The sequence below is a fragment of the Callithrix jacchus genome, chromosome 4 (genome assembly GCF_049354715.1).
Source record: "Callithrix jacchus isolate 240 chromosome 4, calJac240_pri, whole genome shotgun sequence".
NCBI classification, from domain to species: Eukaryota; Metazoa; Chordata; class Mammalia; order Primates; family Cebidae; genus Callithrix; species Callithrix jacchus.
The window spans coordinates 145,358,318-145,379,619 of record NC_133505.1 but is presented as its reverse complement, the minus strand read 5'-3'; the positions used below and the strand labels follow the sequence as shown (position 1 = coordinate 145,379,619).

The following is a 21,302-nucleotide window of genomic DNA, read 5'->3' as shown; positions in this document are numbered from 1 at the left end:
TATTTTTGAGATGGAGTCTCACTCTGTCACCAGGCTGGAGTGCAGTGACATGATCTCGACTCTCTGCAACCTCCACCTCCCAGGTTCAAGTGTTTCTCCTGTCTCAGCCTCCTGAGTAGTTGAGATTATAGGCACGCATCACCATACCCAATTAATTTTTATATAATTAGTAGAGACTGGATTTCACCATGTTGACCAGGATGGTCTTGATCTCCTGATCTCATGATCTGACTGCCTCAGCCTCCCAAAATGCTGAGCTTATAGGCATGAGTCACTGTGCCTGGCCAGAGGCATGGATTCTTTTTTTTTTTTTAAAGGCAATTTTTAAAGTTTATTTGATGTATTTGACGATCAACGATTAGTTCTCATCCACATTGACTGTCTGTAGATTTTTGAAAGTGGTAACAGGTACATAGGTAACCAAAGTATAGAGCTTATTTGGTGAATCTTCATCCTCATTACATTTTCTGGACAACCGCACACGGATTCGGTATGGGACATTCCTTATTCCTTTGGCCCAGACAGCTTTGTTGAGCCTGGTATCAATGTGCACATCTGGAGTTCCCATCTCCTTCATAGCAAACTTCCGAATCTCTTCGAGTGCCCGAGGGGCATGCTTCTTGAAGCCCACTCCATGGATGCGCTTGTGAATGTTGATGGTGTATTCTCGGGTCACCACCTCGTTGATGGCAGAACGGCCCTTTTTCTTCTCACCACCCTTCTTTGCGGGAGCCATTCTGTCGGGTCCGAGGTGAAAAGGAAGAGCGTGAGGAATTCGAGGCATGGATTCTTAATGCTTCTGATGAGGAGAATGTAATTCTAAACACTAATACCTACCAATGAAGAAAAGAACAAAAGGTGTGCTATATTCAGTTCCAAGTGGATTCTCTTTATCTCTGGGAAATAATAAATGCCCCAAATTGTTGGGAAAAAAATAAAATTAGATGAAACAAACATTTGTAAATCTAACAAAATTTGCATTTTCATGGAAACTGAAATTAAGAATGCAGCAACCAGCTGGGCACAGTGGCTCATGCCTGTAATGCCAGCATGTTGGGTAGTTGAGATGGCCAGGATCACTTGAGGTCAGGAGTTCAAGACCAGCCTGGCCAACATTGTGAAACTCCTTCTCTACTAAAAATACAAAAATTAGCTGGGCGTGGTGGCAGGACCCTGTAATCTCAGCTACTCCAGAGGCTAAGTTAGGAGAGTTGCTTAAACCTGGGAAGTGGAGGGTACAATGAGCTGAGATAATGCCACTGTACTCCGACGGCAGAGTAAGACTCTATCTCAAAAACAAAACAAAAACAATAATTGTTAATTGTGCATAAGAAAGTGAAATACTTAGGTGTAAATCTAGTAAAACATATACAAAATCTGTATGCTGAAAATTACAAAATCCTGATGGATAAAATCAAAGAAGACCTGAATACATGGAGAGACATACCATGTTCATGGATTGGAAGACTCATCATAGTAAAGATATCAATTCTCCTGCAAATTGTTCTATAAATTTGACACAACCTTTTGCAAATTGATAATGATATCAAAATAATAAGCCTTAAAACATAAACCTGGTACTTCATCTTCACATCTAAAAAATTTTAGCTTAATTAGTTACCATTTTTCTGTATGCTGCTATCTCATTGTAGTCCTATGAAATAATGATAAACTTATCGGCTTTATAGGTTTGCAGCCTGATAGATCTTATAATAAAAAAGTTAAAGTATGTACATTTTCTTATACTTTGGCCTTAGTTTTTGTTTTTGTTATTAAATAAATTCTTGAAGTTTTATGATATTATGGCTGGATATAAGAACCCCCCCCTTTTTTTTGTGAGACAGAGTTTCACTCTATTGCTAGGCTGGAGTGCAGTTGCACAATCTCGGCTCACTGCTGTCTCCACCTCCCTGCCACAATTCCTGAGCAGCTAGGACTACAGGCGTGTGCCACCAGGCCCACCCAGCTAATTTTTCTATTTTTCGTAGAGATGGGGTTTCACCATGTTGGCCAGGATGGCCTCGATCTCTTGATCTTGTGGTCTGCCTGCCGTGGCCTTCTAAAGTGCTGGAATTAACAGGCATGAGCCAGAGTAAATTTTTAAAAGTAATATTCCTCTTTCATGAGTTTTCTGCATGACAGGTACAATTGAGTAATAGCCACACAAGTGTCTAGGGATAGTGCTGAATGTGTAACAAAAGGTTAAAGGGTTTTCCAACAGATTGCCAACAGTGTTTTACATTTCCTGAATGATCTAAGTGTTGGTTTAGCTTGGAATTGGCTGTAAATACAACTGAAGAACATAACAGATTTAAAAAATAACAATGAATATGGTTGCTATGTCAGATTTAAGAGTGACTTAAATAAAGTCAGGCCATGGAGTATAATCAAAAGATTCCCAACAATCCTGGTAAGTTTTACTCTAGAAAAAAGTTCTGGGATAAGTGATTCAGATTTATAGTGGAACCAGATTTTATATTAATTTCTTTCCAGTTAATCTAGATTCTATTTTGTACATTTAGTTCCTTAAAAAGTAAATGAAGGCTCATAATGTTTGAATAGAATTCTTTGTTTTCTAGTGAATTTAATGTTTTCATAATCATTATGAGAAAATATTTTCAGATGATTTACACATCATTTAGAAATGCAGGCAGCCCTTTCCAAGTGGTTATTGTATTCTGACACACAGTGATAAGTGCAGATACATCATGTTACAGAATGAAGTGGCCATTTTTGTGGGATGAATTTTCTAAATAACATTTTGAAATATTGGAGATTAGGGTTATTTAAAACACGATTTTCTCCTCTCACAAATTAAAGTGTTTTATCCCTACAATTGCCAGACTATAAGCTCTAATAGGGATAGTAAGATCTAAGTGTCTGTTTACCAAAAACATTAAGAAAATTTTAAATATAGTTCTGAACTTTAAAAAGTATTAAAATTATTTTTAAATTTAAATTTGTAGTAATTTAGTAAGAAACAAATGGCTTAAACCCAAGAAGGCAAGGGTTATAATTGATTTTGTTGCGCAATGTTCTTTTTTGGTTACAAAGTAAAAGGAAAATAAAAGTTTAAAAGCATTTGGAAAGAATGTTCTTTGGTTTTTGTCACTCAGCAACCTGCAGTTTAATGACCCTTTACAGTCCTGATGAACACTGAAAGTTTGCAGTAGGCATCGCTAGTTTAAATTGAAAGAAGGTTGCCGGCCTCATGCCTGTAGTCCCAACTACTTAGGAGGCTAAGGCAGGAGGATCTTTTGAGGCCAGGGGTTCAAGGCTGCCATGAGCCATCATCATGCCACTGCACTCCAGCCTCGGCAATAGAGTCAGAGCTGGTCTCCAAAAAAAAAAAAAAAAAAAAAAAGGCAGTGGCAGTGAGTGGACCTTAAAACACCTCCGTATTGTTTCAATTTAATTCATTAATCAATTTTTTTTGAGATGAAGTCTTGCTCTGTTGTGTAGGCTGGAGTTTGAGCAGCTTGGGTTCAAGCAGTTCTCCTGCCTCAGTCTCCCTGGTAGCTGGGGTTACAGGCTCATGCCACCACACCCAGCTAAGTTTTGTATTTTTTTAGTAGAGATGGGATTTCACCATGTTGGTCAGGCTGGTCACGAACTCCTGACCTCAGGTGATCTGCCTGCTTCCACCTCTGTAAGTGCTGGGATTACAGGTGTGAGCCACCATGCTCGGCCTGCTGCATTTTAAAGGTACTTCATTCTTCCCTGTATCCTGAATTCTCTCAGCACCAACAGGGAAGGTATTTATGTGACATTGGACAGTTACTTTCTGATCCCTTCTGTAGGTACTAAGCTGACCCCACCTGAGACCTTGCCTTGAGATCAGATTGGACTTAACTGAGCGTTTGTCTTTTGATCATCTTAAGATATCTCAAGCACTCAATGAGAAACTGGAGGTTTCTTGTGTATTCGGTTTACAGACTTGGTCCATTCTAATTTGTCACACCATTATTTCTGTATATGTTATAAATAGAAAAAAAGACCTTAAAGAGTTCTAAATCTTTTTGGTTTTCTTTTGAGACAGAGTCTCCCTCTGTCACCCAGGCTGGAGTGCAGTCCTGCCTCACTGCAGCCTCAGTCTTGCACATTCAATTGATTCTCCGGCCTCAGCCTCCCAAGTAGCTGGGATTACAGGCACCTGCCACCACACCTGGCTAAGTTTTGTATTTTCAGTAGAGACAAGGTTTCACCATACTGGCCAGGCTGGTCTCGAACTCCTGACCTCAGGTGATCCACCCACCTTGGCTTCCTAAAGTGCTGGGATTACAAGCATGAGCCACTGCACCCAGCCTTCAATCTTTTTATATAGTACAGATTACCATAAAACACTGTATTATGTAGAATTTGTTTTGGAAAAATATGTAATAGTATTCAAAACAATTAAGTAGCTCAGAATGTTTTCTTAGGTTATACTCTGTCCCTGGGTCAAGAGGTAACAGACAAATAGGATCCAAATTTACAGCTAGCTGACTTGGACACACAGAGAGCAGGTGACTTAATGATGATTAAACAGGGAATCTGATGGGTCTCCAGGCCCTGAGCTCCGGCCTTGGACTCTTGCACTTTTTGCAGTCTAATGTTTGGAAACAGCAGTGACCTGAATTAAAGAGAAATACATATAGGTCTATTTGCTTTAATTTCATCTTCATTATTGTACTTAGAGCGTGAGGATGCTGTTGTCTCAGAGTGAATGAAGGCAGGATTCAGTATTAGAGGGACTGTATAGATTCTCCCACCCTACTATAAAGAGATGAGAAAAGCTGGATGTCATTTTGATCTGGTCAGCAAATCCAAATCTGTGAGCATGGTGGAGAAAGAGTCTATGTTCATGTATTTTTTTAGTAGTTCTTAGAAGAAAGACAAATGCAGATTTTTTTTTTATGAAGTCTTGCTTTGTTGCCCAGGCTGCTGGGCATGGTCATGGTCACTGCAGCCTTGAACTTCTGGGCTGAAGCCATCCTCTGACCTCAGCCTCCAGACTAGCTGGGACTACAGGTGTGAGCCACCACACCTGGCCATTTTTTTTTTTTTTTTTTCAAGACAGAGTCTTGCTCTGTCACCCAGGCTGGAGTGCAGTGGCATGATCTTGGCTCACTGCAACTGCCACCTCCTAGGCTCAAGCGATTCTCCTGCCTCAGCCTCCCAAGTAGCTGGGACTACAGGTGCCCATTACCGTGCCCTGCTAATTTTTGTGTTTTTAGTAGAGACAGGGTTTCACCATATTGTCCTGACTGGTCTTGAACTCTTGGCCTCAAGTGATCCACTCACCTTGGCCTCCCAAAGTGCTGAGATTATAGGTGCGATCCACCACAGTCAGCCTAATTTTTTTGTTTTTGTTTTTTGAGATGGAGTTTCGCTCTTGTTACCCAGGCTGGAGTGCAATAGCGTGATCTCCGCTCACCGCAACCTCCGCCTCCTGGGCTCAGGCAATTCTCCTGCCTCAGCCTCCTGAGTAGCTGGGATTATAGGCAACCCTCCTGAGTAGCTGGGATTATAGGCACGCACCACCATGCCCAGCTAATTTTTTGTATTTTTAGTAGAGACGGGGTTTCACCATGTTGACCAGGATGGTCTTGATCTCTTGACCTCGTGATCCACCCGCCTCGGTCTCCCAAAGTGCTGGGATTACAGGCTTGAGCCACCACATCTGGCTGGTCAGCCTAATTTTCAAAAAAATTATTATTTTTAGAGATGGGGTATCACTGTGTTCCCTAAGCTGGTCTCTAACTGTTGGGCTTCTATGATCCTCCTGCCTCAACCTCCGAAAATGCCAGGATTACAAACATGAGTCACTGTGCCCTGCCAAAAACTGATTTTTAAGGTGGGAGACAGTTTCACCTGTACCACCTTCTCTGCTGGGAATCGTCATCAAGGTTTGGAAGAATTGGGGCAGGTAGGCAGCTACACTGGGGTTGTGCTGGCACAACCTGTAGGTCAGTGCTTCTCATTCATAAGAAATATTTTTAATATCTTTTTTCTACCCTAAAATGAGAATTGTACAGGCAATATAATACATCCTTTCATGTATGCTTAAAAAATCAATATAATGTCCCACCTGCAATGTAAGGAGAAATTTAATTTCTACCTTTTCATATTCATTTCTACCTTTTCAAATCATTTCTACCTTTACATACTCATTGCTCAGACAAAACTGTACTTACCGGAAGATGGAATTAAACCATTAGATGCTTATGTGCATGTGGAATCACCACGATGAAAAAGCTAGTGACTCAAACACTACACGTGGTTAGGTGGTCAGTGATGTGATTTTTCAGAAATGATGAACAGTTCTTGACAAAATTCCAAAGAAAGCAAACAAAAGTGATCTTTCTATTCAATGTTAGCTGTGTCCCTGGAAATTTTGGCATACATTAAAGTCAAACATAAGCATTGTATTTTCATGTAACAAAAATATGATATGAGAGGATTTTTAAACCAACATAAACATCTAAAGCCTTTTAAATCTGTCAGGACATACGACAGTTTACTGTCACACACACTGTATGATGTCTAGTAAACCTGCTGCCTGCCCACCAAATGTTGGTGGTGTTACCCAGATAACCTGATGACCTGGAATGCCCCATACATTTCCAAGTGCCTGTCTGCTAGGGTGAGGCACTACTCTTGTTGAGAACTTCTTTCATTTTCTCCTGCTTTTTGATGATTTGCTTACTTTTTAGAAGTAGGCACTATGTCATACCTTTTCATTTTTCTTGCTCTCATAAGGTGTCGTGTTGGGGGGGTGTGGTGAGGGGAGAAGAAAAAAATTGTAGTTTGTAGTGGTGGGGAAGGGTCTGTATCAAGTATTCTGAAGATTGTTTTTTTGCATTAATTCACGAGGGAAGGCAAAACTCTATCCTTAATAGTGCTTTGGTACCTCAAAGCACTATTTGATGTGAAGCAAAAATTTGCTTTTTGCGTTTTTTCAAGCAAATGGGAAATTATTTGCTTGATCCCATTTTCTTCCTAGTTAACCTGGAGATTATGTTAAATACTGTTGTGAAAGGAGTGTGAATTGGAATGTTTCTTAGGAGCACCTAACTATTTAATATTATTGACTGTAAAATTTCAAAGCCTGGCAACCACCAAATTTTGGGCATGCCAGTAGAATCAGTCATGACAGCTGGCTGTGACTCTGTCACTTATAAGAGCGTTGCCATGTTTGACTTGCATGTACCAGCAATCAAGCTGATAGAGTTTAAACAGTATTTGCTATGACATAATGGCAGGGGCTTTTTATAATATTGTCTCCAAATCATGGCAATTGTGTTGCATTTCAGATTTATACCTTATAAGGATGTACTTCTCTGCATGCCTTATCCCTATCCCTGATGCCCAAAGCCATGTTTGTTCAAGGATCTCGTTTCAGGGAAGTAGATGAGGTTGAATAGCAGTCCCAAGATGACAAGGTCTCCTCCTAGGAACTGGTATTGAATGGGAGGAGGAAGAGAGAGGAAGAAAGAGAGAATGAATGGGAGAGAGCAAAACTGAGAGATCTATTACTCTGGGTAGTAGATTTGGGTGCTTGGGCTGAAATCAAGATGTTGGCCTGGTTGATTCCTTCTGAGGGCTGTGAGGGAAGGATCTATTCCAGGCCTCTCTCCTTGGCTTGTGGATGGTCATCTTTTCCCTGGGTTTTCTCACAGTCTTCCCTGTATGCCTCTGTCTCTGTGTTCATATTTCCCCATTCGATAAGGACCAGTCATACTGAATTATGACTCTGATGACCTCACTTTAACTCGATGACCTCTGTAAAGACCCTATCTCCAAATATGGTATTAGAGTTTAGGACTCCACCATATCTTTTTTCAGAGGACAAAATTCAACCCCTATCTGGGGCTCTAAGTTACTGCCCTGCTGTGTGGACTGGGAAGTACAGGAAGGTGATTTGCAGAGAGAAAGAGTAAGGCACAAACAAGACATGGAAAGAAATGACTCCACAGGTTGTTGACTCTTCTCCATTTCTCCTGGAGGTCAGCTGTATTCCTAATCTTGGATTCAGTGAACTACCACTGTGGGCTTCTAACGTGTTGCCATTGGTTAAATGTAGTTGCTGTTATGTTTAGCTAAGGAATGCTAACTAATATGAGAACGAAATTCGGACAAGCATTGTGGTATGACACTTTTAAGTATCTGGGTGTTACCTTCGGGTCTTCTGAAGCCATCACTGGTTAGATGGACTGGAAAAGGGAAGCAGGAAGAACTATTAGAAGCCCATTCTCATGGGATTATGAGGTGAGGGAGAATAAGGAGGAATGAAGCCCATAGATTGTGGTTCTTTTCAGAGTATCTATTAGTGTACAGGCCCTTTCATTTAATTAGGGCCCAAATTAAGGACATGGATTAAGGAGATTCAAAGAGGGAGAGGGAGGAACCCATATTGACTTAGAACTTTCTACCTTAGGCGGTGGGGTTGATAGGTTTGGTGTTAACTTGACAGAGACTGTGTTTGAGGAAACACAATTCTGATTTGGAAGTGTTGAGTTGAGGACATAGACAGCCAGGAAAGCTGGCGTGGTGACTGAGGAGTTGGTGCTGGAAGCAGTTTTGGAGAGTCAGAACGTGCTCTGGTGGTGGAAGCTGTGTTGACTGGAAGCTATCACCAGGGAAAAGAGCGAACCCCAGAAAGGGCCATGTATGAACGTTACCTTTGGAGGTGCAACTGAAGAAAAGGGTCAGCAAAGAAGACGAAAGCAGAGAAGCAGTCACTTGATGTAGCAGTGAGGCTTAAACACTCAGCAGACATTTATAATTTGTCAGCGTAGTGGGGGCAAAAGTTGTGAAGTTGTATTGCTGTGGGTGGAGGCAAAAATTGTGCATTAAAAAATGGAGGCATGGCTGGGCATGTGGTCTTGGCATTTTGGGAGGCCAAGGCAAGAGGATTGCTTGAGACCAGGAGTTTGAGACCAGGCTGCGAAGCATAGCAAGACCTCCTGTCTATGAGGCAGGGGCAGGGAAGTTACTCTAGAGGTTGAGGTGGAAAAATTGCCCGAGTCCACGATTTCAAGGCTGCAGTGAGTTGTGATCACACCACTGCATTTCAACCTGGGCAACAGAGCAAGACCCTGTCTTTGAAAATAAAAACACAGACAAAACAATGATAATAACAACAACAACAAAAATAGAGGCAACAGCACAGATTGTTAACATTTAAAATTCTTCTAAAAGGAGAATCGAGAATGATTGCTTAAAAGGAAGGCAAGATGGAAAATCTATTCCCACAGGAAGGGGGAAGCCCACATTCCTCCAAATATGCTACTTAAAATAGCTGTTATTTGTGGAGGCATGCATAATGTGCAGCACCAGCTAAAAGCTTCATCTGCATCTAACCTGCCCCTTCCACAAACCTGTGGGACTCGAGAGGAAACATCAGGCAAGTTACCAGATCAATTCTGTGTCCCTCAGATTCATTCAGTGTATACAAGATCAAGACAATAAAAATTAATTCAGAGTATCAGCTAGAAAAAGATAACAGATTTAAGTTCAGGCCATCTCTTGGAAGTTTTAAAATGGGATTTGCCAAGCATTTTGCATTATTGAATTAAGTGAATGATAATAGGCTAAAAAAATAAATGTAGAAATGCCAGTAAGAGGCACAGGGGTCCTGCTTGGTTTGGAAGGAAATTGATCTGGGGTTAGATGTGCCAATGAACTAATAGAAGTGAAACTTCAGACTTACTAGGTGGCAATTTGGGGAAATATATAAGGTAATAGAAAGCTAGGCCTGTACTTTTGATAAGGTCTCTAATACTTGTTAATTTTGAAAGGAGAACAACTAAGCAACATAGATATGACTGTCAGAAAGCAGGAAGGACATGAGTTTGAAACCGGACTAGGAGATGAGAAAGTCAAAGATAAATGTAGGAAAAAAGAGAGAGTGAAAGAAACCCTCCAACCCCCTCAAACGATAAATATCGGTAAGAATGAAAGGGACAGATTTAATTTATTTATTAGTGAATTCCATTAATTAGTTCTCGCTGGGTAACATTAATACATGCCACATCTTTTATTGCATATATAAAAGGGTATGTGTAACATAAAACCATGCATTTCGGCCAGGTGCGGTGGCTCATGCCTATAATCTCAGTACTTTGGGAGGCTGAGGCAGGCGGACCACAAGGTCAGGAGTTTGAAAACAGCCTGACCAACATGGTAAACCCTGTCTCTACTCAAAATATAAAAATTAACTGGACTTGGTGGCATGCGCCTGTAATCCCAGCTACTCAGGAGGCTGAGGCAGGAGAATCACCTGAACCCGGGAGGCAGAGGTTGCAGTGAGCCGAGATTGCACCACTGCCCTCCAGCCTGGGCCACAGAGTGAGACTGTATCTCAGAAACAACAACAACCCCATGCGTTTCACAAATTTCAAAGTTACATACCATTTGCTGTAATCCGTGCCTACTCACCCATGTTCCCCTGCCTTCCTGTTTGCCTGTTAACCCCACTAAGATCAGGCTGTGTGTTGGCCTCCTTCACTCCTGGGTCCTTAGCAGTTCCCTCTCTACCTGGTGTATGGTGACCCTCAAGAAATACGCATTCATTCTATGTGTTAATTTATTTCCACTTAATGCAGGAAAATTAAGAGATTAAGGTCTTCATTAGGGGATTTCAGATACTAGTCAACAATTCACTAGCTAAATAAAATATATACTTTTGTTTTATCTGGAGTTGAAACTAAGAAATATGAAATGGTAAGTTTATATTAGATTTTTACATTATTAGAATGTCTCTTAGCTTTTGATTACAAATCACATTTCTCTTTTTTTTTTTTGAGATGGAGTCTCACTCTTGTTGCCCAGGCTAGAGTGCAGTGCCGTGATCTTGGCTCACTTCAACCTCTGCCTCCGGGCTTCAAGTGATTCTCCCGGCCTCAGCCTCCTGAGTAGTTGGGATTACAGGCATGTGCCACCATGCCTGGCTAATTTTGTATTTTTAGTAGAGATGGGGTTTCTCCATGTTGGTTAGGCTGGTCTCGAACTCCTGGTCTCAGGTGATCCACCCATCTTGGCCTCGCAGAGTGCTGGTATTACAGATGTGAGCCACTGCACCCGGCCCGCATTTCTCTTATTTTTAACCCGGAATGACCTCTTGGTAAACGTATTAGATAGTTTTATATTTAAGTATAGCTGTCAAATTGATATAAGGCTATATGTGACATAAAAGAACAATGTTTGTTTGTGTTTTTTTGAGACAGGGTCTTGCTCTGTCGCCTGGGCTGGAGCGCAGTGGCACGATCTTGGCTCACTGTAACTTTCGCCTCCCAGGTTCAAGCTGTCCTCCCACCTCAGCCTCCTGAATAGCTGGGACTACAGGCAGGTGCCACCACACCTGGCTGGTTTTTGCATTTTTTGTAGAGACGCGGTTTCACCTGGCTGGCTAGGCTGGTTTCCAGTTCCTGAGCTCAAGTCATTCTCTTGTCTTGGCCTCCCAAAGTGTTGGGATTACAGGCGTGAGCCACTACCCGGCCATAGCAATTTTTTTTTAATTGTTTTCTAACTTTTAATTGAAAGATAACATACATACAGGGCAGTGCGCATTCTTCACTGCTTTTGGCTATGTGGAGGCCTGCTCTTCACAGCAGAGGGTGACCGGTTTGTCCTGCTGCTTACAGGTACTTTACCAGCTCATAATGTTCACTTCTTGGTCTCTTTAATGTGCAGCTGCTAAAGGAAGCAAGGAATCCAAAAAGGAACTAAAATAACCACAAAGGAACATCGTGTACTAGTACCTGGAAGTGAGGCAGAGGATGGTGTTTGGTTTGAATTTTGGACTAAAGTTCTGTGACAATTAATAGCACAGGCAACCAGATGAAAACTAGTCAAATCAACAGTTACGTAGATTTTACTATTAAAGGGAAATAATAGTATCTGAGATGGAGGTAAACTTTCCAGCCTCCTGAAATAATTTCCTGTAAATTCTTTGTTCCTTAATGCTGTATGATGCTAGATCAAAACTTCAGAAACAAACCAGCTATTTTTATGGATTGATAGCTTCATATGCCAGCACTTAATTAGGCTTTTGTATTCTATTCACTATTTGGGGGACTTAACTTTTTTTTTTTTTTTTTAAAGACAGAATCTTACTCTGTCGCCCAGGCTGGAATGCAGTGGTGTGATCTCGGCTCACTGCAACCTCTGCCTCCCTGGTTCAAGCGGTTCTCCTGTCTCAGTCTTCTGAGTAGCTGAGATTACAGGCGTGTGCCAACATGCCTAGTTAATTTCTTATATTTTTGGTAGAGATGGGTTTCACCATGTTCGCCAGGCTGGTCTTGAATCTTGGGAGGTCTTAACTTTTTGATTGCAAGGCGGGAACCCTGAGCACTTGAAACTTTGCTTGAGAGAGTTTTTCTGTCCGGCTTAACTCATGCAAGTTAAGAATGAATAATTTGCTGCTGCCATTGCCTCTAGAGACTGATTTAAAAGATTATCTCATGGAAGCTTTCAGGGCGTCCCCTCTACCCCGCCAACTGAATGTGGGTGAGAAACAGATGTGAACTTAAAGACAGAAAGCTTGGTACTCTTAGGAGCAGCTCTGCTTAAATTAGCTGCAGTGAGTCCTCGATGTCCTTTTGTGGTGCTGCTGATTCTTTCAAGAGCCTTGGCTACCTTGCCAAGTGTATCACTCCTTTATAATCTTAAGCATTTTAACACATGAAATACAGTTCAGTTTCTGTACTTGGTTTTAAATGTCATGATGTTTCAACAATCCACTTAGTCCATCAAAATCGCATTTTGACTTGTCCACATAATCCTTTTAGTCTGTTTCTGGATTTATTAAGTGCTTTTCATGCAGTTGATGAAAAAGCATTCATTTTAAAAACAATTTCCACATGACGCTGGAGGCCTCCCATTGTAGTTTAACAATAGTTGAGATGTTGGATTGTTTATTCAAAACTGCCAAGTAGTCAGTGCTGGTGGCTGGGACCCCTGGTTGGAGTGCTGGGAGAGCCCTGGGGAGGTAGTTTAACCTCTTTGTTGCACAGTCCTGATGGTCGGGGAGTTTTAGCAGTGTATCTAGGTTTACTCCATTGCCAGGCAAAGGTAGATTCTCCCTCCTCCACCCTCTTGCCATCCTTGGAGGCATTGAATACTGGCAGACGTTCAGACCATTACCTTTCTATGCCTTTGCTAGTTGCTTTGCATAAGAGCTGCAAAGGAAAACATATTTTCATCCTGGATATTTTTGGTTTTAGCTTCCATGTAGGGGTTTATGGCCTTTTTTTCTCTTGGGGTTGGAAGAAGGGCAGTGTTGGAGGGGAAGAGACCCAGAAATACCATCATGCTAATAATGAAAGTCAGGCCATATTGGATTCCCTCTGTCTGCTAATTATATAGATCATGGAGCACAGGTGCAAGGATGGCATGGCAGCCTCTGGACCCCTCACTTTCCACTTTCTCTTACCCATTGTCTCCATAGGACTCAGTGTTTTGTTTCAGAAATCTTTCAACTTTACCTGTATGCTATGCTATTCTTGCCCATTCATTGTACATAAATACGTTTTCTGCTGATTAAAAAAATTCAGAAAGGAAAGAGGGAATCTTTTTATAATCGATTCCAAGTTCCCCTAGGGTATTGAAGTTATTGAAGTTCGCTTTTGTAAAAAAGACTTAATATAGCTTATTTAAAAAAACAGATAGGGTGTCAGTCGCTGTTGCCTAGATAGAGTACAGGGACAGGATCACAGCTCACTGCAGCCTGGAATTCCTGGGGCGCAAGTGATCCTCCCACTTTGCCCTCCTGAGTAGCTGGGACTACAGGTGCTTGCCACCACATCCGATTAATTTTTAAATATTTTTTGCAGAGACAGGATCTCATTATGTTGCCCAGGCCGGTCTCAAACTCCCGAACTCAAGTGATCCTCCTGTCTTGGCCTCCCAAAGTGGTATGATTACAGGCATGAGCCACTGCACCTAGCCTATATATTTAATTTTAACTCTTTTCCTCCTTCTAGTGCCTGTTACCTTTTCCTGACACATGCTGCCTAGAGACTATATGCATAAAACAGCTCAAGGAAATAAGGAAATATTAGGAAGAAAATAATTTTCAAAAATTACTTTTTATCTTCTGTGGGTGGTTGATTGATGTACTTAGAAGACCTGGAGAGGCCTACACCCTGGGTTGTGTATTTTACAATAGGCTTGGCTTCAGCATAGTGGGAATTTCTGGTTTGGAATGGTGACTTGCAAAGGTCCAAGACATACAGTGAAAATGTTGAGTTGCCAATTAGGGTCATATGGCAGATGGGGCTGGTGCGGGGGAACAGGGTCTGGGCTCACACGTCAACCTGTAGCCATCTGACCACAGCAGTCTGCTCCTGAGCAAGTTTTGTGGTGCACTCCTGGTTTTAAGCACTTTGCTTCTTTCAAAGTACATTTTTCTTTCTTTGTGAAAATCATCCATTAAAGAAAAAGTCCACTTCTGAGTGAGTGATACAGATTTCTCTGTGAACTTGGGGACTCATTAAAATCTTGCATTGTGGCCCTTTCCTTGTCGGTGTCGATGTGCTCAGTTTCATGCACTGTCAATTATGTGTTTGTTGTCTTGATCTTCCTAGGAAGCAGAAGACTGGTTTTTGGCCCTGGCTTCTGCTTATTGGGAAGCATATTGGATTTTGTAGATTTGGCATTGGGCCCATACATCTGTAGAGTGAAAAGCTCCCTAGGTGATTCTGATGTACAGCCACAGTCAAAAAACATTAAAATAGTCAAGTGCATGCAGATCAAAGAGTTCAGGAAAAATACTCAACAACTGCACGTCAGTCCCCAGAACAGGTATGGGGGCTGTTTTTGCTTTGAGCCAGGGAGTGGTTGCAGGAGTCCAACAAAATTGGCAGTCCTATTGGCAATAAGTTAAGCTCTCAAGGATTTAGTTCTACTTAGGTTCATTCTCCCAAGTGACTGAATAAATACTCCCACCTTGTCCTGAAATAGTTGTGAATGAGAGTCTAACTAACTGTTCTTTGCTACTGAATACCAACAACACCGGGACTTTAACAAAACCCTTTCTCTGTTGCTTAGAAGCTGCTGAATCAGTGTAGTTCATTTCTCCTATTTTATCCCCACCCCCAAACAGATAATTAATGTGACTGAAATAAACGGGCCCCCACCACATCCCTGGAAATTTAAAGCAACATTAGCATGTCAAAGGCTGGGAAAGTACTGTTCTGATCAAGACAAAAAACTTTTTAAAAACTTTGCCTTAAACTTATTTGCACAGGAAAATACTCTTTGCTCCTACACCTACAACTGAACAGTTTTTCCTTAACACCAATTTGGGAAAAACTGTCCAAGTCAGTTTTTGATTCAGTAGTTTTCGTAGGGTTATTTTCTGACAGCTGAACCTCTCTTTAAAATTCTCTTTGAAGTTGGACTGAATTAACAAATGGAAGGCTTGGCAAAGCAGTTTACTAATTCATAACTCTATCCCTCAGCTTTCTTTGTGTTGCTAAATACTATAATCTTTGACCTGAAAGGAAGAATACTGCTAACAAGTAAATATTTAAAAGGTCCCATGAAGTATAGTGTGCATGAGTTTGTGCCTGGGGAGATGGTCTGCTGGATGAAAGAAATGACTGACTCACTTTTTATCTCCTAATGAAAGTGAGCTTGTTGTTTACAGAAAGAAGTATTTTAAGTGCTAAGGGCTAGATTTCCTTTTATTTTTAAATTTAGTTAGCCATTGGCCTCACTGATTTGAGGGATGCGTGTTCAGTCTTCATTCGTTAAGTGTATTAGCAGTCTCTCTGAGTGAATTAGCATTATTGTGAATGAATGAACTCTGTGCTACAAAGCCCAGCGTTTGGAACAGTGAGAGGAAACGGAAACGTGACTCACTGATGTACTTGAAGACTGACAAAGGGGGATCATGAACTTCAGAGCCAGACCTGAAGCGTGGTAGAGTGGGCAGAGCCTGGACTGGGGCAAGGACAACGGGATTCTAGCCCCAGTAGGGCTATTGACTGCCTCCGGGACAGTGGCGGAATCACAGAACCCGTCTATCTCCTATGAATAATAGGAGATGTGAATTATTTGTCACTTGGATAATTTCTGGCTTCAAAATTCAATAAGTCTTTGAATTCTACTGATTCTCTGGTTTATGTGGAAGTGGGTGTGTATGTCTTAATGGCTTTCAGATGGGATTCATCAAGGCTTCATTAAATAAACTTTATTTTTAAAATTCGAAGTGAACTGCTATTACAGAGTTTGGGTTGGAAAGTCCATAACAGAAAATGAGAAAGCAAGTCAACCTTGATTTATAAGGCTGCAGACAATTGATTTCCTGTGGCAGTGGCATTTGATATATAGCATGATATATATGTGATGCTTTTGGAGAAAGGTTAATTGTTTTGGAGAAAGTTAATTGTTTTACAGGCAAAGTTTTGCTCCATCAGAATTTCTTTTAAAAAGCTGAAATAGCTCCTAGCTATCTATCCTGTTTCATATGTCTTACAGTATTTAGAAAATATTTAGAGCAGCCTACTAAAATATATCCACAGACCCGTAAGGGCAATTACCTGCATACCTGTCAGTTTTCACTTTTAGTTCTGGATATGTAGTTTATCTTTTTCTTTTTCTTTCTTTCTTTCTTTTTTTTTTTTTTTGTGAGAAAGTCTCACTCTGTCACCCAGGCTGGAGTGCAGTGGCACGATCTTGGCTCACTGGAGCCTCCACCTCCCGGGTTCAAGTGATTCTCGTGCCTCAGTCTCCCCCAGTAGCTGGGACTACAGGCACACACCATCATGCCCAGCTAATTTTTGTATTTTTAGTAGAGGCGGGTTTTTGCCACACTGGCTAGGCTGGTCTCAAACTCCTGGCATCAAGTGATCTGCCCACTTTAGCCTCCCAAAGTGTGGGGATTATAGGTGTGAGCCACCGCACCTGGCCTGTGTAGTTTTACACAGTCATTTTTGCATATGAAGAATCTCGTGTTCTACTTTCATTCAGTTGTTTTCTTTCATGGAGGCTAAATTGACAGGTGCCTTAAAATGTGTGTGTGGGACCTCTTAGTAATTACCTATGCAATCTTGCCTAGTGATAATGTTGATTTCACTTGAACAGTGAAATTTTATGTTATGTTTTGGGGACCAAGAAGCAGTGTAGTTTTCTTGAGGGGGATATTTTCTCTAGTTTGATTATGGCTATGATAATGCATTTATTGTCATGGAAAAATTGAGCAAAAAACCCCAAACCCAAAAAGCATTTTCAATTGGGAACTTCTAAAGTTACAGTAGTCTCCCTTTATCCATGAGGGATAGGTTCCAAAGCCCTCAGTGGATGCCTGAAACCATGGATCCTATGGAACCTTATTACACTATGCTTTTCCAGGAGAGTGTGTGTCTGCAGCGTGGATTCGGTGTACAAAAGGATGATTCACGTGCACGTGCAGGGCTGGACAGAGCAGAACGGCCGGAGATTTCATCATGTAGCTTAGAACTGCACTCAATTGAAAACTTAAGAATTAGCTGGGCAGGGTGGCTCATATCTGTAATCCCAGCATGCTGGGAGGTCGAGGCAGGCAGATCACTTGAGCCTAGGAGTTTAAGACCAGCCTGGGCAACACAGGGAGATGTCTCTACCCACCCCACCAAAAGCAAAACAAAAAAGACCCCCAAAATTAGTCAGGCAAGAGGGCATGTACTAGTGGTCCCAGCCATTTAAGAGGCTGAGGTGGGAGGATCGCTTGAGCTCTGGAGGTGGAGGCTGCAGTGAGCTGTGATGAACATGCCCCGCACTCCAGCCTGGGCAACATTGTGAGACCTCATCTCAAATAAATAATAAAAGAAGGAGGCTGAGGCAGGAGAATTGCCTGAACCCAGGGGGCGGAGGTCACGGTGAGCCGAGATTGCACCATCGCACTCGGGCAACATTGTGAGACCTCATCTCAAATAAATAATAAAAGAAAAAAAGAAAATGTATGAGTTGTTGATTTCTGGAATGTTTTCATTTAATGTTTTAAGACCATGGGTGACCTCAGGTACCTAAATTCAATGGCAGAAAGCAAAACTGCAGATAAAGGAGACTACTTTAGGTAGTGTTTGAAAGCTTTCATAATTCTATCCCTTTTTTCTGCAACTTAAGCTGCAGTATAATATTTACTACCAGTGTTTCCCCCCTTGATAACTGGTATCAGTAGTCCCTTACTTGCTCCTTTTGCTGATTATATTCTGCAAATTCTCAAGTTCAAAGAGTTCTGAGTGCCTCCTGAGTGCTCTGTGCTTGCCCCATACTGTCACTAGGTGGTGGTATTGCTGTTCTTTTTCCTAGAGGCTTGCCCGGGATCCAGTGGTTAATCAATACACAGGCCTGCCGAAATCAGAATTAGAACCCAGCCCTCCCTCATTCAAATATTTCTGCTATCTCCTCTCTCTGTTGTTCCAGAATATTTTTGAGAGGGGAAAGGAAAGGACTAAAACCTTGTTTCTTACATTATCCAGTAAAATTTTACTGAACCATCCACAAAGTTAAATTTTTTCTTAAGGAACTGATCATCACTGATGGACAGAAGTATCAGTGGCCTGAACTCAGTAACCCACGGTGCAAAGGAAGGAAATGCTATATGACCAGGCTTCCTGGGGCTAGGCCAGTTCTCTGAATGGAGCCGCTTCAGGGGTCAGGGATGACGCTGAAGAGGACGGAGAACTAGGAGTCTACAGACAGGCTGGCCTCTGTTGAGGAGGATGAAATGGAAGGCAGAGGAGCTTGGTTTTGTTGAGGTACAGCCACAGACAGCAGTTTGACAAGATCAGGGCTGGGGTTGGTGGTTGATGGGACAGGACATGTAGACCAGAGGGAAGAGGGGCAGGGGCTTTCCTCAGGGAGCCAGGGGGAATGGGAGTAAGGAGGGGCTTGACTCTTGAAGTTTTGTGCAAAGTGAGGTTATCTTTGAATTTGGGTGTGAAGGTGGGAGTATAGGCTTCAGGGAAAACCTAAAGGTTTGGAAGAACCAGAGCAACATGAAAGGTATGAGTAGGCCGAGGCCAGTGGATCACCTGAGATCAGGAGTTTGAGACCAGGCTGACCAAGATGATGAAGCCCCGTCTCTACTAAAAATACAAAAATTAGCCGGGCATAGTGATGCGCACCTGTAATCCCAGCTGTTTGGGAGGCTGAGGCAGGAGAATCACTTGAACCCAGGAGGCAGAGGTTGCAGTGAGCCGAGATCATGCCACTGCACTCCAGCCTGGGCAACAGAGTCCAAAAAAAAAAAAAAAAAAAGATAAAAGTAGAACTATGTAGCCCGGTCAACACGTTCAGAGTCTTCATTTCTGAGGTGGCCAGGGACCATGGAAGGACCAGCGTGGATGCCAAGGTGCAAGGGACAAGGAAGCCGTGCTGACTCGGAGGAGCCGCCGGCCGAGGGGAGGCGATTTGCTGTAGAGGATCAGAGGTTGTCAGCAAAGGGAAAGGAACACGTTATCTAGAAAAAGAGATTGAAGATGCAGAGGAGGAAGCCAGTTCACTTCTGCTGCAAGAAGAAGGTGGAATGAACAGGACAGGGAAGGCATCGATGAAGGTTTGGGGTAAAAGGAGGCTGGGGAGGGTGCAGGTGGAGAGGCTGTCACAGGCAATCCTACTGAACTACAGCCTTCGTGTGCTGAGCAGTGAGGGGTGAGCAAATCTCTGCCAAGCCTTTACTTTGCTGCCTACCCTGAGTACATGGTGAAAGGTGACTCCTTACCTGTGGCCAGGTTATGGCAGTGCCATAGTGCACAAGCCAGCTGAGCCCCCACTTGGCTGATGAGGCCCCCGGGTAATTCTCGGGCCCTTTCCTCACATACTCTGGTTGTCTGGGGTGGGCCCCAGGTCTGTATTTTAACAAGCACCCTATGTCATTTGGGTATCAGGCCATTTGATAAGGTCCCAGGGATACTGGCACGCCCTCCATGCTTTCTCCTTCACTCCTCACCCATACTATCCTGTGAACACACAGGACACGCTTCTGAGTGTTAACCTCCAGGTTGTTGAAGGGAATAGATACTTGACTGCTTTCATTTTATAAGCCACCCTCAGGTTTTAGTTGGATGGAGGATCCTTGGCGCGTTCCTAATGCAATCCTGGAGAGTGTTAGGATGCAAATACTTCCCTGATGGTCCACCCACCAGTTCTCTTCCACTGCCTGGGGCTTCCTTGAGGATGGGTTGTTCTGTTCTGCCACCTGCTGGTTTACTCCAGACATTGCATGTCATGTTCTGAAGATGGCTTCATATGGGAAACAGGATTTCAAACATGATTTTCAGTGTGGTGTGCGGATGAGGTAAAAAGTCTTATTTTGGACAGGCAGGAGTACTAACCACTATACTGACAAAAAGCCATTAAAGGTGTTATTTCTAATAGAGCCATCTGCTGTAAGTCAAACCGTTTATCCTTAATGGTGCAGTCTGACAAAGTTAGTTTCCTCTTCTCTAGAGCTTTCTTTTCAGCCAAACTTGAAATTTAATAAAAACACATTTTAAGAGATCACCTTGCTGTGTAACTTCGGAAGGAATGTTTTCTAATATGCCACATGTCTGGTCTATGGACAGATGATTATGGTAATTTAAGGCGGTGGTGAAGACAGGTAGGTTCAAGCTCCATGCTGTCGGAGGGGTATGGCCTTGGAAAATGGCTTTACCTAGGCTCAGTTTGTTTTCATTGAGTTACAGTGTCATTATTATTTTATCTTTTATTTATTGTTATTTTTGAGATGAAGTCTCGCTTTGTCACCCAGGCTGGAGTACCATGGTGTGATCTTGGCTCACTGAAACCTCTGCCTCCTGGGTTCAAGCAATTCTCCTGCCTCAGCCTCCAAGTAGCTGGGATTACAGGTACACACCACCACACCTGGCTAATTTTTATATTTTTAGTAGAGATGGGGTTTCACCATGTTGCCCAGGCTGGTCTTTGAACTGCTGACCTCAAGTGATCTACCCGCTTGGGCCTCCCAAAATGCTGAGATTGCAGGCATGAGCCACCAGGCCTAGCCGGTTATTATTTTAAACTGTGCCTGGTTCTGGGTCCTAACTTTGCTGATGACCTAGCCCTGAGAAAGAATTTCTAAAGATTTTATGGAGCACCTGCTAAGTGCTGGGACACACAGTGGTAGACTGCTGAGATGATTCCTGCCGCCGGGGGTGGAGTGGGGTGGGGGCAAGCATCGCACCTGACCTTTCTGGTTCCGTTTCCTCATCTGAACGATGAAAGTGTATGATGGGATTAGCTCTAAGCTCGCCTTGGGCCTCAAGCTTCTGTAATGTAAATAAACAAACAAATAGTATAAAGTGACTTAGTTTTCCTAGTAACCATGAGCC

The 21,302-nt window shown here is 42.4% G+C and overlaps 1 pseudogene; it reads right to left on the bottom strand.

Moving 5' to 3' along the window:
* Positions 1-297: 297 nt before the first annotated feature.
* Positions 298-770, bottom strand: LOC100400861 (large ribosomal subunit protein eL31 pseudogene; annotated as a pseudogene).
* Positions 771-21,302: the final 20,532 nt, after the last annotated feature.